Source organism: Numida meleagris, chromosome 1, assembly GCF_002078875.1.
Source record: "Numida meleagris isolate 19003 breed g44 Domestic line chromosome 1, NumMel1.0, whole genome shotgun sequence".
Classification (NCBI taxonomy): domain Eukaryota; kingdom Metazoa; phylum Chordata; class Aves; order Galliformes; family Numididae; genus Numida; species Numida meleagris.
The window spans coordinates 93,576,452-93,593,246 of NC_034409.1; the positions used below are offsets into that span (position 1 = coordinate 93,576,452).

Sequence of the window (16,795 nt, forward strand, 5' to 3'; positions counted from 1 at the left end):
AATAAGTGCCTGTCAAGTAAGCAATATTTATTCAGCCATTTGAAATTAATGACTCTCAAATGCTTGCCATGAAATACAGAGCTGCTAATATGAAAAATGATACAGAAGTAGAGCAAAATGATTCTGAAATACTGTCTTAGATTTCTATAACCTGAGAATTTACATACTAAAAAAGAAAATTATTAAACTAACAGCAATAACTCTGCTTCTTATTTCACTGTAGCATGTGTTAATTTCAGTGTTTCTCTGACAGAAATCTAGGGAGAATCTAGAATCTATGCCAAGACTACCAAGCGGCTGAACAATGCTCAGTGAATAACAGGGGACACCTTTGACCTTAATAAATTTGGGTCAATACTTAGAGCTATATTTTATTACCTGGCAGTAAGTCTTTTGACATGCTGATGCAGTGACAAACTCTGTAACACCTCACTCCCTTTTCTTTCACCTTGAGAACCTCTCTATTCCACACAATTGGTTAAGACATTCTTGCTACACCTCCTGGCTGCCTGTGGTATGTTCTCACTGAAATATTGCCTGGAGAATTTATTAGTAATTTAATCTAACAGGGAACTAAGGCCTTTTGGCTCATAAAAGATGTTATTCTTAACATAAGCACCATTTAGTTGCTAACTAAAAGCCTAATGAGCTTTTGGTTTTCCACTCAAATCCAAGTTAACTGGGCAGTAAATTGATATGTTGGTTAAACCCACCTCTGTCATCCAATACCGTTTAATCCAGAACCCCTTCTCTAGTTGAGAATAAATGCGTATACAGAAAAATTAAAAATGTATATAAACAGTCATCAAAAATGTACCTGTAATTTCTGGGGTTAATATACATTCCAACACAGCAATTTCAGCCGACATGACAGGGCTGGAGTGGCATGCCACTGAACTGCACTGCTCAGTGAAGCGTGTGTCAGTTGGAACATCCACTATTTAGGATGTGAATGACAGCAAGCTTGGGAAGGAAGAGGGGATTTCGCAGGCAACCACAACAGGCAAATCCTTTCCTCTAGCTTTTAAGTAGGGTTACCACTGTATTCATAGCAATGTCTCAGAAGAGAAGGCTTTCCCATTTGCATCTCAACTGATAGACAGTACAGGGTATTTTTATGTTATTTTTTATTATTTTTTTCTCTTTATTTTTTTTAAATCAAAGTATCTTTAAAATGGATACAAGATGGAAGAAATGAAACAGCGCACACCAGATAAATATGTCAGAGGCCAAATCAAACAAATGTCTGCACCTGGCACATTGATATTACAGCAATAGAAATACTGTAGATTTTTTTTCCTGCTCCAGGGACAGTTTATTTGCATTGAGTCTTCAGATAATGTAGTAAGGAAACACAGAGTTTCTTCTTTACTTCTTCTTCTATGCCAGCTCTTTTGTTCCAGTGAGTGGTGGAGCAACTCAGCCCAGAATCAGCTCAAGCTTGCTGCCCGCTGCCAGATGTGAGTTCAGCCATTAAAATGAGGCTGAGTTGGACCTGCTATCCTTGCTACCCACCTCCCACCACCAGCCACTGAGCAGCTGAGCACCATTATCATAACAAAATTTGAAAGAAAACGATTGGGTTTGCCATGAATTCAGCTGTGCTATAGCACGTTAACCACATTTCAGGAGACTTAGATGTACAACATTCAGGTTAAACACTACAGGGTATGCAATTTGACTAAGGTCGCCCAGTCTTTGACTGTATGCCCTAAAAGAAATGTGAGTGCCCAAATATCTTTTGTGGATGCTAAAGTGTATTAGCATTTAGGTGAGATCTTCCTAGCTACATTTTTAAAAGCATACAGACCTACAAAGATTATGCATTCCAAGAGACCAAATCCTTTGAGGTTTGAAAGTTTTAAGCTTAAAAATTGTTCATTCTTGTCTATAGGCACTTACCAGGCTTAATTGGAATTCTGAGCACACTTTTCATTCACTTACAAATCTATTTCACTAAATTGCATTCATAGTACCTTATTAAGATTTGTAAAAAAAAACAAAAAAAAAACAAAACAAAACAAAAAAACTGAAAAACAAAATGAATTTCAAACATTCTCCACTTCCCCAAGTGTTTTGTCAGAAAAAGAAAAAAAGGAGAGAGATCGAGGTCATCAGCCAGAATGCAAATCAATTGGCAATGCAGAAAACGATATGCTCCTGTGGCTTAGCAAAATATGAAGTAATACAACCAAACATCTAAGAAAGAGGACTCTCTGCAGTTTTCCTGAACTATCTGATACTCAGACTTTCTTTGCTAACAGTATCTTCTTTTTAAAGGAACTAAAATGTTATTTAAACAATTATATGCTATTAAGTAAAAGATGAATTACAGAGAAAATTGCACCATTAGTCTTAACTTCATGCAATAAAAGATGGTAACCTTTTTGTAATGGCTTTTCAATTTACCATTTATTATAAAAGTCTAATTTAGAAGCTAAAATGAATTCTGGTTCCAGTCCTATTACTCTGGCTGTTACATTTCTATGGAAGTTTTAATTCATAACACAGCTACAGAAAAATTAATGAAGAATATTTTAAAATAATTGAAGATCTTGGTTCTGGCACTGAAATGCGTTAGAGATTATACCCTCGATCAAAAAGATAAGGCAATACATTTATAAATAAAGAATACAGAGAAATTTTGATATTTAAAACACATCTCCTACCATTCTTGTTTTATATTTATAAGCCTTTCGAAACATCACGATGTTTCAGTGAAACATTATAACTGCTGGAAATTGGGGTCCTTCATTGTTCCTTCTGTGAAATGCTGTTTCTACTTCCTTAGTTATTAGGAAGTAACCTAGTTTTTAATCCCAAGATAAAGTAAAATTGAAATATAATATTGGAGAAAATTTAATGCTCATTTATTCTCTTTTTTTTAATTATTACTATTATGAGATTGCAAATTCTAGCATCCTTGCTAATTAGTCATATTGATGAACTAGGATGGCTGGTCCACATCTCCTGCTTCCTTATGTCATTTTGATAGTCCCAAAAGGCAAAATTACCTCAAAATTTGACCTAAAGTAACTAATCCATTGGACTTCTAGCAGAACAGAAATAAATATTTTAGTTAAAAGCTAGGTCCGTAGATTTTAGCAAATATTTTACTTAAAAGCTAGGTCAGTAGGTCTGTAGATTTTAGCAAACTTCCAGAGATGGAGACATATTTCACTAACTGACTTGTATCTGTCTTTATTTTAGCCACTGCCATACTGTCTCAATGGTGCACGCCCTGCATGCTTTATAATTGTAATGCTAATAGCATTACCTTAATGAGAACAAATACCTTAGTTTTAAAAATAACTGATATTTCTGGACACAAAGCCTGAGATTCTTTCTCAGTTGGACAGAGAAGGGAAAATGTCTGAAACACCTCAGGCCAGCAGTCATTTCTCCATGAAGCTGTCACCATTAAAAAATTAAAATGAACACCCAGATGTACGTGAGACACTACACCATGTTACAGGAGTTCTGGTACCAGAGCAGGTAATGACCTTTGGTGTTTCAAAGCTATTTGAGAGAAAGGGAGCATACACATACATGCTGTACCATCTTAAAATGCTGACTTTTTAACACTGACAGCTATTCCTCAGTGAAATCTCACAAAACAAGCCACAGGGTAGTTGAGAATTCAGCCAAAGAAGGCTGGAATAAAAGGCAGAAATGTGGGGGTTTTTTTTTTCTATTGCAGAATTCAGTGTTTCTCAAACTACTTTGCTTCAATCATCATAAGAACTGGAATCACATTACAAAATGTATATTGATTATTTCTTCATAACATTATGATCTCACTGAAGCTGGACTAACATCTCTCTCCTGACCTTTATTGAGCATAGCCTTAGCATTTGACTTGTCTTCTTTCTGTTTAGGTCATTTTCAACACCTAGCAAATATAAACTTACAAGACTAAATAATGATTTGTGGTTAGTTGTTTTTGTTTTGTTTTGTTTTGTTTTCCTCTGTTAAGCATGTTGGACCAGTGCCTTGGGAATTATAATGAGATGCATACATTAGGGAGTTCAATCCACTGGATGTACAGTTCATCTGGTTAAGCAAACAATTGTAGATGATCTCCTTTAACAGCCTCTGAAATTTAAGAGAAAGGTTATCAGCTTTGCACAATCAAAAGTTACCATATCCGCAATCAGAAGTTATACAATTTTGATTAGCATCAAAGGCTATATTTTACAGGATAATTTTCCTTTTCATGAAGAGAGAAGAATTCTTGATGTCGGTGTCTCTATGTATTTTTATAGAAGATAAGTATTCATCACGTATCACCGTGGTGCATCTATCACTTGCACACAATGTCAAATGAACAGTGCTGATGGCCTAAGTCCTTTTTGGACAATCCTCAATGGTGTTGTATTCTTGTGCAGATCCTGATTTGAAACAATAAAGCTAACTTTGTCATCACAGTAACAGAAGAGTTGTCAGAATGTACAAAAGGACTTCATCAGTGTGTTGGGAGGTTTATTTATTTATTTATACTTAAGTCTGAGAAGGAATATTTCAAGTAATTCCTGGAGTCCTAAAAGGCTCTTTTCATGAAAACAGAAAAGGAGAAAGATTTTAGTGGGTATCTTATTTAAAAGGAACATGTAAGAGAACCACAGACTTTATCATCAGCTCTTCCTAAACTTGTAATAAAATAAAAACCTTTCTAAAGGTCTAAAACAGATTTCAGTAAAAAAAGTCAGGCTATTTTAAAAGATTAAATAAGTAAATAAATAAATGTTATCAGCAGAAACCTAACAAAAAAAAAAAAAACAAAATTGCTATTTGAAACCACGGCCTACATTTCACCTTTCAGTGTATAATAAACTGTCATGAATCACTTCCTGTTTAAAACTTGAAGGCACACGTGCATAAGGAGTTACCATGGAAGAGCTGTCATGCAGTAAAGCCAAACATTTCATATGTTTTCTGTGACCATACACTCTCATGCCTGCTGTTAGAATTCTGTACCTAAAACTTAATTCATACACTAAAGAAAAATGCTTTGCTCTTTGTATCAAATAATGCAATACCTGCATCATTAGCAAAATCCACCTTCCCTTTGTGGTCAGCCCCAAGCCCTTCCTTTCACTGTCACCTAACTGACAGTGTCTCAGGACTTTGCTTATCTCTCTATTAGACTGCTGATAGATTGCTTTTAGAAAAAAAATTTGATTTCAAAGAGAGAAGGGGAGCCCACATTCAAAGCCTATTTCAAGTAATTTTATTGAAATTAATATACCTAATATTAATACAGATCAGAACATTAAACAAGCATAAAAACACATCTAGTCAGTTTTAGCTGAACAAAGAGGTCAAAAATCATTCAACTGTTTTGCAACAGATGTGTCTCTTCACAAAAGACAGCTAAACCATATTGTATAAAGATTCCGGCATATGTGAAGATAATCTGACTTCCAGTCATAAAAGAAATAGAGATTATATAAAGAAATTATAGGTTGACTGAAATATTTTGAGCCATAAAACACAGGATTGTCTGCATATTGGTGTTCTGAAGAGGTTACAGAATGATAGCTCTGGAAGAGAGGCCAGCTTCTTCACTCATTGCTAATAGCACACTTGATTAGGAATACAAAGTGTAATGCAGTCACACTCCAGTAACCAGATGCTCTGTTGATACCAGACATCCCAGACCACCTGTTTTCACATCCTTACATACACTTTAGTCTGTCATTCAAAATGGTCTCGTGCAGCAATTTGGCACCGAACATGCCTATTGCTCTGGTAGTGAGCCAGACCAAAGCAAAGTGCTCTCTATCTGTCAGTAAAATCCAAGCATGTCCATGAAAAGCAATAGAACCTATGCTTCCATTTTTATAAGCACTTGTTTGTAGAGAGAAGGAGGGATGAAGCCATGTGAAATGAAATGGTTAAATCTCCGCAGTTACTGCATAATGCATTTGTGTAAGCATTCAGAATTTTCTGATTCCCAAACATCTCAGCCACTCTGTCTCACACAATTCTCCAGATGATCCACAAAACACATGCTTGTCACAATGCTGTGAACATACTACAAATTGGGAGATATCGACTACCTCACTCTTTGCTAGTATAACTCTTAAAGAGAGGAAAATATATTACAGCCATCTTTCATTTTGATATCTTATATATAATAAGAAAAAAAATCTGCCTTCCTGGATTATTGTCTAAGTTTGGGCTTCTGTTCTTGTATCTAAGAAATTTCAGATAGACATATGAATAGATGCATAGATGCACATGATACAGCAGCGTATGAGTCTAACGCATACAGAAGGCCTTCTGTGTAGAATGCCTGCACCACAGCTCTGCCCCATTCAGGTTCCATGAATCATGAAACTCAGCTGCAACAGAGCCATGTGATATGTAAAATCCTAAAGAAATTGAGAAATGTTTTCCTTCCCTCCCCCATTCTTTTTGTCTAGCCAATTTGAAGTAGGAAAAAAACATGTAGGAAAAAAACGTAGGAAAAAAACAAGCCTCTGTTCTGCCTCACACCACATACCTCAATGCCATTCCCCTTCAGAACTCTCTATACGATGTTATATTTTAAATTACTGACTGTTCTTTTTTTGTTGTGTGTATTTTTGTTTTGTTCCTCTTTGCAGAGGCTAATAACTAAAAGATTTTGCCTGAATATCTTCATTTAAGGTAACCAACTCCACACCCCTGCTGAGAGAATGGAGTATCTTAACAGTTCCCTCAGACAGAGCAGTGGTTTTAGGTTAAAGCACTGGCAAATACAGACATGGTCTAATTGGTCTGACTTTGAATTCAATTAGGAACATGTAGTATAAATGTCAGAGCTGCATAGTAGCACTTGCTGAAAATTCATGAGCCGCTATAGGCAGCCAATCTTTAGCTGACACATTCAGATCCAGAAAAGGATATATAACCTTTTAACCAACCCTGTTCCTCCTGTAATTTTCTTGCATGTTTTGCTGTCATGAAACTGTTTTATATCCTGGTGTTCTTCATCTTCTTCTAACTTCAAATTCCTCCATGCTTCTTCTCACATCTCCTCACTGAAGATGCACAGTGTTTGGAACTCAGTTCAGCTAAACAGTGAGCACTGTTTCGTTTATGTGCCTTGAAGGTGGACAAGCTGGCTTGGGTTACCAGGGGGAACCAGTTACAGCAATCCCTGTCTCCTGGGGCAAGAAAGTCCGTGTGTGTGTGCACGGACAAGCCCTCAGAGAGGATGGGCCTTATAGCAGTAGGTAGTGAGAGCAATGAACAGCAGGCAAGCCATGTGCCTGCAGGTCTCCTTGCACTCTCTTTGACATTAAAACTTTGTCTCATTAAGGTCTTTCAAATATTTTTCCAGTGAGAGATGAACCCCTGATACTTTGTGACTTTGAAATTAAGCAGATTCCTTAGATTTCGAGTGCTGAAATCACTGCTTGTCCAAAGTGGAAAATCATTTTATTTTTCCTTTGATTTAGGTATATATGTATATATATGTAATGCCTCCTATTTTATTATCTTGTTGGCCCACGAAGTCAGAGGCAGATGTTGGTGGTATGACAGTAGAGGTTGAACCTTACTGCCAATATTCTTCTGCATATTTGTCAACGGTTTACGGGCATTTGGCCCGGTTCCGTGACGAAGGGGACGGGGGATCCACAGGTCCACGCCCCGTGAAAAGGGAAAAGGGAAAAAGGGTAAGGAGATGGCCCTGAGAGCAAAGAACAGCGGCAACAATCTGAAGAGAAACAAACTAATTTACTAAATAAGATATCGGAATTCAAAACAACACACTATAATACAATATAATTACAATTTAAGCTGATAAATCCAATACAGAGAGAGAGAATGTCCCAAAATGAAGGTAGGCCTTACTCTACTACCGACGACAAGACGGCTGGAGAGCAAGGTGCTGCCAAGACGAGAGACGGGCGGAAAAACGGATGAGGTCTCGTGATCTGCAAGTTTTTATACTGCGAGCTTTTATCTTTTCCCTCCGGCTGGAAATGGTAACAGAGGAGAAAAAGTACTGTGGGGAATGTAGTAGTCCTTCTCTTCTGAGAACCAGGTATATCCACTACATGATGTTATGATGTGGAATATCAACAACCGAAAATCACAAAACCATGACAATGTTGTTGCTGTGTGACAGATGGCAGCAGAGGAGCAGTCTGACAAAACAGTTTCTGACATGGAAGTGCGTATGAAGCAAAGGTGTGTCACTGAATTCCTCCATGCAGAAAAAATGGCATCCACTGACATTCACTGACACTTGTGGAACATTTATGGAGACCAAACAGTGGATGTGAGCACAGTGAGGTGGTGGGTGGTGCATTTTAGCAGTAGCAACAGTGGTGTGAAAGACAAGCCATGTTCCAGAAGACCATGCAGATTTTTAAAGACATGACATGCAGGTTCTTGATCAGCACTGGCAAAAATGCATAGCTAATGGTGGTGACTGTGTTGAAAAATAGTGTTCTGTGGCCGAGAATTTGCTCTATCAAATAGAGTTATTGTGCTCTTTGTTGTAATTTCCATGGAAATAAATAGGAGACATTACTTTCAGAGCGACCTCTGTATAAATGGCAGTGAGCAGTGATTTTTTTACCATTGTTCTACTTCTCAGGAAAATAACAATAATATTTTGATATTATTGTTTCTAACTCGGCTTTGGGAGTAAAGAGCAAAATATCCTCTGCATCCTCCCATTCATCAGCCCGTCTTCAGGATCCAGTATATCATGATTTGCTCAGAAACATTTTTTGCAAGAGTTGCAGAGACTTCAGTGATTGTTCTCATTTCTCCCCTAACTGGAACTTGAGGTTCCCTTGCAGAAGTGCATGCTAACCATTAGATGGGACTCTGCCAATGTTCCTCTGAGAACGAACCCTTTTCACTTTGTATAGATCTCACTACAGGAAGAGTGACTGTGATCTGGTCATTCTCAGCAAGATTGCAACATGCATAGTGCTGAAAGAATAGATTTACTGTCTAAATGGAAAACCTAATTTGTACTCTGAATTTTAGGTTGCGGTTGGACTTGATGATCTTTAAGGTCTTTTCCAACCTGAGCAATTTTATGATTCTATGATTTCACGCTCTTTCAGACTTTCACATAATGATCAAAGTGTCCATGCCATTAAGCATTAGGGGCCACTCAGCTACTTCATCTCTGTGTTTTACCATATTTCTGACACTTTTTTATTCCTCAAAGGAAAGAAAGGAAAAATAAACTACATATCCTTTTTCATATATCTTCCTCATCTTTCCAAATCTTGTGGTATAAAAAGCTTATGAACAGCTGTATTACATTTTCCATTTAATAATATTTTATATAACCTCTGCTCTTGTGTGTGGAAAATGTCTGCTTTAAAAGTTAGTTTATGAATATTCTACCAACAAAAGTTTAAGATTTTAGGTAGACAAATCTAAGGTTTACAAAGGAAAACTAAGTGTGTCTGTATTGTGGCCAATATCATTTGTGTAAATCAAAGTCTCATCCAATAATGAGGAAAATAGAACAGCTAAGATTAGTACCTTGCTCCCAATGTGAGGCAAGCTCTACATGAAAGTGGAAAGGCATTTGAGAGTCAGGCTTATGCTGAGTGCCTGATGCTGATGCTTAAACAATTATAGTTGCAATCATAAGCAAATAACATCATTCAATTTCATCCTAATGCATGTTTTGCAATATCTCATGTTGTAATTCCCTTGAAGTGGTCACAGATCATCAGATTAACAGGTGGAGAAGAAAATTTTGTGGATTGTCTAATAGAGCTGGCTATCAAACTAATTATGAGTCATTAGACAAGCTCTCTCAAGGCTTATGCACAACATGTTTAACTGTAGTCAGGGGGTAATAAAGTTCAGAAAAAACTATCAAAGAAAAGGGCCTTCAAAGTAGAGATGTGGGAGATTCTATTGAGTACTTCAAATTAGATATAGATTAGTCACAAATCACTGAGAGAGTTTAACAAGAAATCAAAAGCAACACCTTGACTATGGAACCTCCCTGTCAATGCACAGCTTACTAATGTGCTACATGATCAACATTTCAATATATTCCACCTCACTCATCCAAATCATACCTTGGTTGAACTGATCTGATATGTTTACTCTTTGATACAGCATTCAAACATCAACAAGTACTACAGCAAATATTGTGTGAGAATTTTGTTTAATCATTTGTGTTATTTGTGACTACCACCAGTTAAACTTTTTTCCATTTAGACTGCTTACACTTTTTCCTATAATATAATAACAAATTTCACCTATGATCTGATCTAAAGATTAATTACCATGAGATTTCCAACTGAACTCAGAGGGTGCTGGATGACACTCTTTCTTTAGTATATACTGTCATTCAGGTGATATCATCAGTCAGAATATATTTTCCCCTCAATTCACCTCAGCCAACTTTCCTATATTTCATTTACTCTCCAACTGGATGATAAAATGATTTAGATCTTCTAAAGATGGAGTGACTGTCTCAATTTCTGTAAGCCTGCAGGACAGGGATCACTTGTCATAGAAAATTATATGACGGCTTATATGGCTTTTGCTTGGAGAAAAAATAGAAAAACACCACATGTAAGAATCAGATGGCCACTTGAAACTCCATTGCCAGATTATACTTTTGTGTCCTCAGTAGGCCTTGCCTTCAAAAGAAGCAAGCAATATAGACTGTGCTTCAGCAAAACATTTGAACGCATATTTCATATAAAATAGTGAGAAAGTCCCATTTAACATAAATGGAATTATTTCCGACTAAAAGGTATCTTCTCAAAGGCTTTGACAGTGGTACAAGTTCCTTCACAGTCCTCTTCTGTAATGATAGATTTTCCAGTGGGTTTTCCAACAGCTTTAATTGAATTCAGATTCACAGAAAGAATAAATGTGTGATAGTGGTACTCTCACCAAAAAAAAAAAAAAAAAGGTCACTTTCATATCTACCACATCTGATTTGGTAACTTTCATACAGATTTCTCATATCTTATGCCCACCATTTCTTTGAATACACACCTAAAACATTGTGTACTGCACTCTCTGCAGGATAAAATACAAAGCATGTCAGAGGGAAGAGAAAAGCAAAAGAAAAGCAAAAAGAAAGAGAAAGGAAAAGGGAAGAAATCTTATTTGGATATTTGAGAGACTACTATCTGCAGTTGAAAACCTAATTGCTGATTTAGGCAGTCAATAATGTATTGTTAAGCAATAGGAGAACTTCAATCCATCAGAATAGAAAATGTCAGATTGAAATATTGCTAATGTGTGGATGTGAGCTTCATGCTATACAAAGAGCAGGAGTGTGGCTGGCTCAGTGCTGAAGTAAAAACAAGCATCTTCTCAGTGTGAAGACTGTTGTAAATATATCACTAATCCAAACTTCACAATATTAAATAAACTATCTCCCTGTGCAGACCATATATATTTAAATGTCACCTGATAGCTTTTTCTGCTATTCAGGCAATTTTAAAGTGCTTCAGGAATGACAGCTTTCTCTGACTATAAATTGTTACATCAGACGGAAATAGTATGTGAAGGTAGAATTTCAAAATGATTATAAACAATCGATCAATCAGACAAACAAATAAATAAAATGTTTTTAACTCCCATTAGTTGACGAAATAAGGAAAACCACCCTGGATCTGAATTTCTAGAATTTCTCATAAAAGTATTTTAAATAGATGCAAGCATGCTCAATTTAGAGAGATACATATGATTTTATACTATTTAAAAACATGATGTAGATTTATATTAGGACTTATAAAGTAGAAGCTTCATTTTTAGCACTCTGTCCTACCTCTTGTCCTCTGTGCATTCTATTTTTTCTGAAATAGAATTCAAGAAATACATCAGATTTATTAGCAAAAAAAGTTACATATTTCTTCTTAGTAGGATGTAGATTTCATTTTAAATTAGAGCTACTCTTTCAGCAGATGATTGGAAGTGCATCTCAATTTGTAGTACTCGCCTAATCTGTTCAATTATGACAGGTATGGGAATAATAACGTTTCCTTATTCATAGAATCATAGAATCATTAAGGTTGGAAAAGACCTCCAAGATCATCTAGTCCAACCATCCACCTATCACCAATACTTCCCCCACTTACCATGTCCCTAAAAACCATATCTACACACTTCTTGAACACCTCCAGGGACAGTGACTCAACCACTTCCCTGGGCAGCCGGTTCCAATGCCTGAACACTCTTTCGAAGAATTTTTTCCTAATATCTAACCTGAACCTCCCCGGCATAACTTGAGGCCATTCCCTCTTGTCCTATTGCTGTTCCCTGGGAAAAGAGGCTGCCTCCCACCTCACCACAACCTCCTTGCAGGCAGTTGTAGAGAGTGATAAAGTCTCCCCTAAGCCTCCTCTTCTCCAGACTGAACAATCTCAGCTCCCTTAGCTACTCCTCTTAAGACTTGTGCTCCAGACCCCTCACAGCTTGGTTGCCCTTCTCTGGACACGCTCCAGAGCCTTCATGTCGTTCTGGTCCTGAGGAGCCCAAAACTGGACACAGTACTTGAGGTGCGGCCTCACCAGTGCTGAGTACAGAGTGATGATCACGTCCCTGCTCCTGCTGGCTGCAGCATTTCTGATACAAGCCAGAATGCTGTTGGCCTTCTTGGTGACCTGGGCACACTGATAGCTCATGTTCAGCCGAGTGTCAACCAATACCCCCAAGTCCATTTCCCCTACACAGTCTTCCAGCCACTCTGCCCCAAGCCTGTAGCATTGCCTGGGGCGGTTGTGGCCAAAGTGCAGGACCCAGCACTTGGTTTTGTTGAACTTCAACCCACTGGCTTCAGCCCAGAGATCCAGCCTGTCCAGATCCCTCTGTAGGGCCTTCCTAAACAGATCAGTAGTTTGAATTCTATAACTGCTATGTAAGCATAGGTTCTATTAAATCAGTGGGAGAAGTTTCCTAAAATATATTTTTGTAAGGTTTTTCTTCTGGTCTTATAGCTCACAGTAAGGCTTATTCTTTATTTCAGAAGTCAGAAATTAGAATGAGAAGTTCAGACTTATTATTCCTTTGCATAAGGACTTCACTGTAAAATAAGTAGTGTGCCAAATATTCATCTTCATACTTATCATTCACTTTTGCTACTCAAAGAGTGAAATATCTAAGTAGCAGAGCAACAAAGAGGAAAATAACTTTTATGAAAGGCATCCTCCTGTAAAGTGATGGATAAATTGAGTGGAACTTTTTTTTCCTGTGGTAATTCCAATAAAGTTTGATGATTTAGAACAGGGATGAATTTGCTTCACTCTCTTCCATGCACAGATGAATTTCTTCATTGAGAGCTCCTCTTAGTAACTGAAGCCACGGTCTTACAGCAATGAATTGAATCCATGATAAACTTACTGTAGAATATCATTGAAATGAAGCATGATACCTCTCCACACTAGTCTGTTATTATGAAGGTGCTTATCTGGAATCATCCCGATGAGGCAGAGAGCTAAAAAAAAGATCTAATTTTTGCAAGTGGAGAAGAAATCAATGAGGTAGGACTTTTCATTTTTATTTCCATTGAGAGGTGTCTGACCTTACCTGCCACATCTCTAAAGACTCTTAAGAGAAAATAATCACTACACAGTGTACTTAATAATACTGGTAATAATTAAAAGAAGAATGACAATGACATTTCATTCTAAGAATATGCTATTTATTTATTTATCAATCATTTACTGCAGGAAAATGAAAAATAAACAAATAAACAGAGATCTCCTTTGAAGTGAAACAACAACCTATAGCAATTACATCTTGTCATTTTTCTCCTCCCCACTCAAGCTTAGATTTGTTTTATTTTATTCCTGTTTAAACCTTAAGTCTTAACACTCCTACTTAGGTGTCTTGTGAATTCTTTTTCCCCACATGCTACGGACTGTTAGAATGTCCCAGTGGTGTCTGAGTGTGCTGAAAAGTTATGACCAAGGAAGGAGTGGAGTAGCAAGGAAATAAAGTTATCGCCAACATTCATTAAAGAAGTCAAATATTTAAATAACGAAGAAATTAACAGTGATAGAATAGTGCTTTACACTGAGAAAAAAATGCATCAGATCAGATATGAAAATAATCCAAATGTAAAAAAAATTTCCTTCAACTGTGCTGGTGTATTCTTTCATGCATTCTTTCTTTTCCACAATGCAAAAGAGAAACACAGTGAGCATTTCTTAGAATCAAGTGTCCAAGACCAGAAGGGTACATAGATAATCTGTAGATATTATAGAATAAATGTATAATGGAGGATGTATCCTATATTACTATTACAAAATTTTTGTATGCATGAAGATTTGCCAGGAACATGCCTTTCAACTGTCTGTTTAGCAGCTCAAATAGGTGAACATTTGACTTCTCTCAGAGAATGATATATCATTGACTGTTTTGTTGCAGCATAATTTAACAATTTAAATCAAATGAAAAATAAAATTTATATTATCTATAATTTTGCTGAAACTTGGCCCTTTGAAAACATGAACTCATTGTAAAAACATCACTGTTACATTTCTGAGTTTTGGAATCAACAAAATAAGCATGTTAAGTCATTTTTTAAGTATTCTATGGTAAAAGTTATTTTCTCCTGGTTTCAGAAGTACTATCTTTGGACTTACAGGCTTAAAATAAATACTTTTCCAATAATTACAAATTTAATGTAAGCAAAATAAATACATATAATTTTCAAACTATTGTAGTTACTAAGCAGTGAAGTATGTTGGCTTGCATTGCTACAAGATAGGCTTACAATCTGCTTTGCTTCAAACACTGAAAATATAGAAAACGATCTATATTCATAGTCTCCAATCAGTTTGCTTTCATACAAAACTTGTCTTTCATTTTTTCATTCTGCTTAGATGTTAAAGGCAATGAACAGAACGCAGTTATTGTATTAAGTATACATATGGGATAAAAGCAATCTCTTGCTATCTTATGTGGGATTTTTTTAAAATAACCAAGAGTTTTTCTTCAGCGCCAAAACAAAACAACAACAACAAAAAGACAAATCAGCAAAGAAATAGAATTCAATTCACATTTTACTTTCAAACACCAATCATTCTACTCTTTCACAACACCACTTCTTTAAGCAAATTAATTCCACCTTGCTGTAGTAGTTGCAAGAAAACAAGTCAGCGATGTATTGGTCTCTGATTCAATTTAAAATTACTAATTCCTCATTATTATATAAAATAGCCCTTTTCTGTATTACCTATCTAAGCTAGAGGCTTCATTTTTATTTTTATTACAAGAATTACAATGAAGATGCTATGCTACAATCCTCTGATCAAGTCTACTATATCCTAATGCAAAATGTGGAGGTTGTAAGGCTTCCTCCCCCTCTGCCCCTACAGAAACCCCCACATTATCTTTTAGCTTTATTGTTGTTGCTGATCAAACACCCATAGCAATTCCTGGTGGTAAACAGAGTTGCCTGGTTTAAATCCAAACCAGCTCCCTGTTTCCTTTAGCTCCAATATTTCCAGTTTGTTCTGATTAATCACCACTTCAGTAAATTGCAACTTAAACAGCAGCTTACAGAGCTGTGCCATTTTGAAGATGGCCAGCACTGGAGCAACTGACAAGGACCATATGTGTCCAGCTATGGCCCCTTAAAAAAGGCACATACTTCACAGTTCTCTTGGTGGTATTTCATGTGCACTTTTTACAAATGGTAAGGAATAAGGGATAAGACAGAAGAAAAATTAAAATTAGTCTGCTCCCAAGAAATAACTGGGAATGACCATGAATGCATTTCTTCAGAAAGATGGTGCAATACTAAATGTTCAAATGTGACACTTGTAACACAGAGCAGTCTCACATATAATGCTTAAAACTCAAGGATTTCAGCGGACACTTTGCATGAACAAATACTGCAGGGGAAATAGTTGTGACCTCCAAGATCCTGGTGCCTGACAACTGATGGCCCATTGTGTTCTTAATGGACCCCTGGGGAATTCTGATTTCCAGTCGGTTAGTGAAAAGCTGTTTAGCTCTAAATTCATCTGGTCATCTGTTTTGTTTTTATTATGGTTAACACATTTTCCTCACAACTGTATACAAATATAAAGAATTTCACTGGGTTTTTTGGGGTTGTTTTGTTTTTGCTTTTGTTTTTATATACTGTTCATGAAGATTCATGATTTTCTTCACTCTAATTCATAAATGTCATGAATTTTTGTAATTTTGTATTTTTGTAAAAATAGTTGGATAGATCATAAAAGCTCTGAAGCCAGAAAGAAAATTAAAAAACAACAAAATCCGTTTTAAGAATAAGGTGATTTTTCAGAACAGTCTGATTAAGCTATACTACTTGATTCTTAAGTTTCAAACTCTTGACATCGGAAACATAAGATTAGGAAGTTGAAACCTCCTTTTACCCTCAGGCCTATTAATAAGCAGGCAATAGCTGGGCACTGGCTGCCTGTTGTTTATATCAGCTCACAAAGCACAGATGTATCCCAGGCTCTTCATAATTTCTTTAGATTTACCTGCCTTCAGCTGGCTGGAATATTTTCTTAAAGACAGACCAGGAGAAAAGCAGTTTACTTCCCTATCCTCCATGCTAGCTTCTCACTAACCATATTTTACAGTATTTTCAACCAAAATTAGAGAGAGTTTTATTCTTGTCACTCAAACAGCCACATATATTCCTAAATTCAATAAATAAATAAACAAAGAGAGAAAAATACAGTTTTCACTTACTCTTATGAAGATTTCTCTTCTCTCCATGGTACTGTTTTGCCAACCAGATAGACTGTTCACAGTCCAAATCCTTGCCCCACAGTTTTCTAGGAAAGACATTGTAGAAAATGTCCTTCTG

The 16,795-nt window shown here is 36.5% G+C and overlaps 1 long non-coding RNA gene across 1 annotated transcript in view; it reads right to left on the reverse strand.

Annotated features, from left to right (window-relative positions):
• The window catches only part of LOC110401674, a 51,287-nt gene continuing 35,603 nt past the window's right edge, over window positions 1,112–16,795 (reverse strand). The window contains exon 3 of the long non-coding RNA XR_002440531.1: window positions 1,112–4,095. This is a non-coding gene — a long non-coding RNA (uncharacterized LOC110401674). The remainder of the gene's footprint in view (window positions 4,096–16,795) is intronic.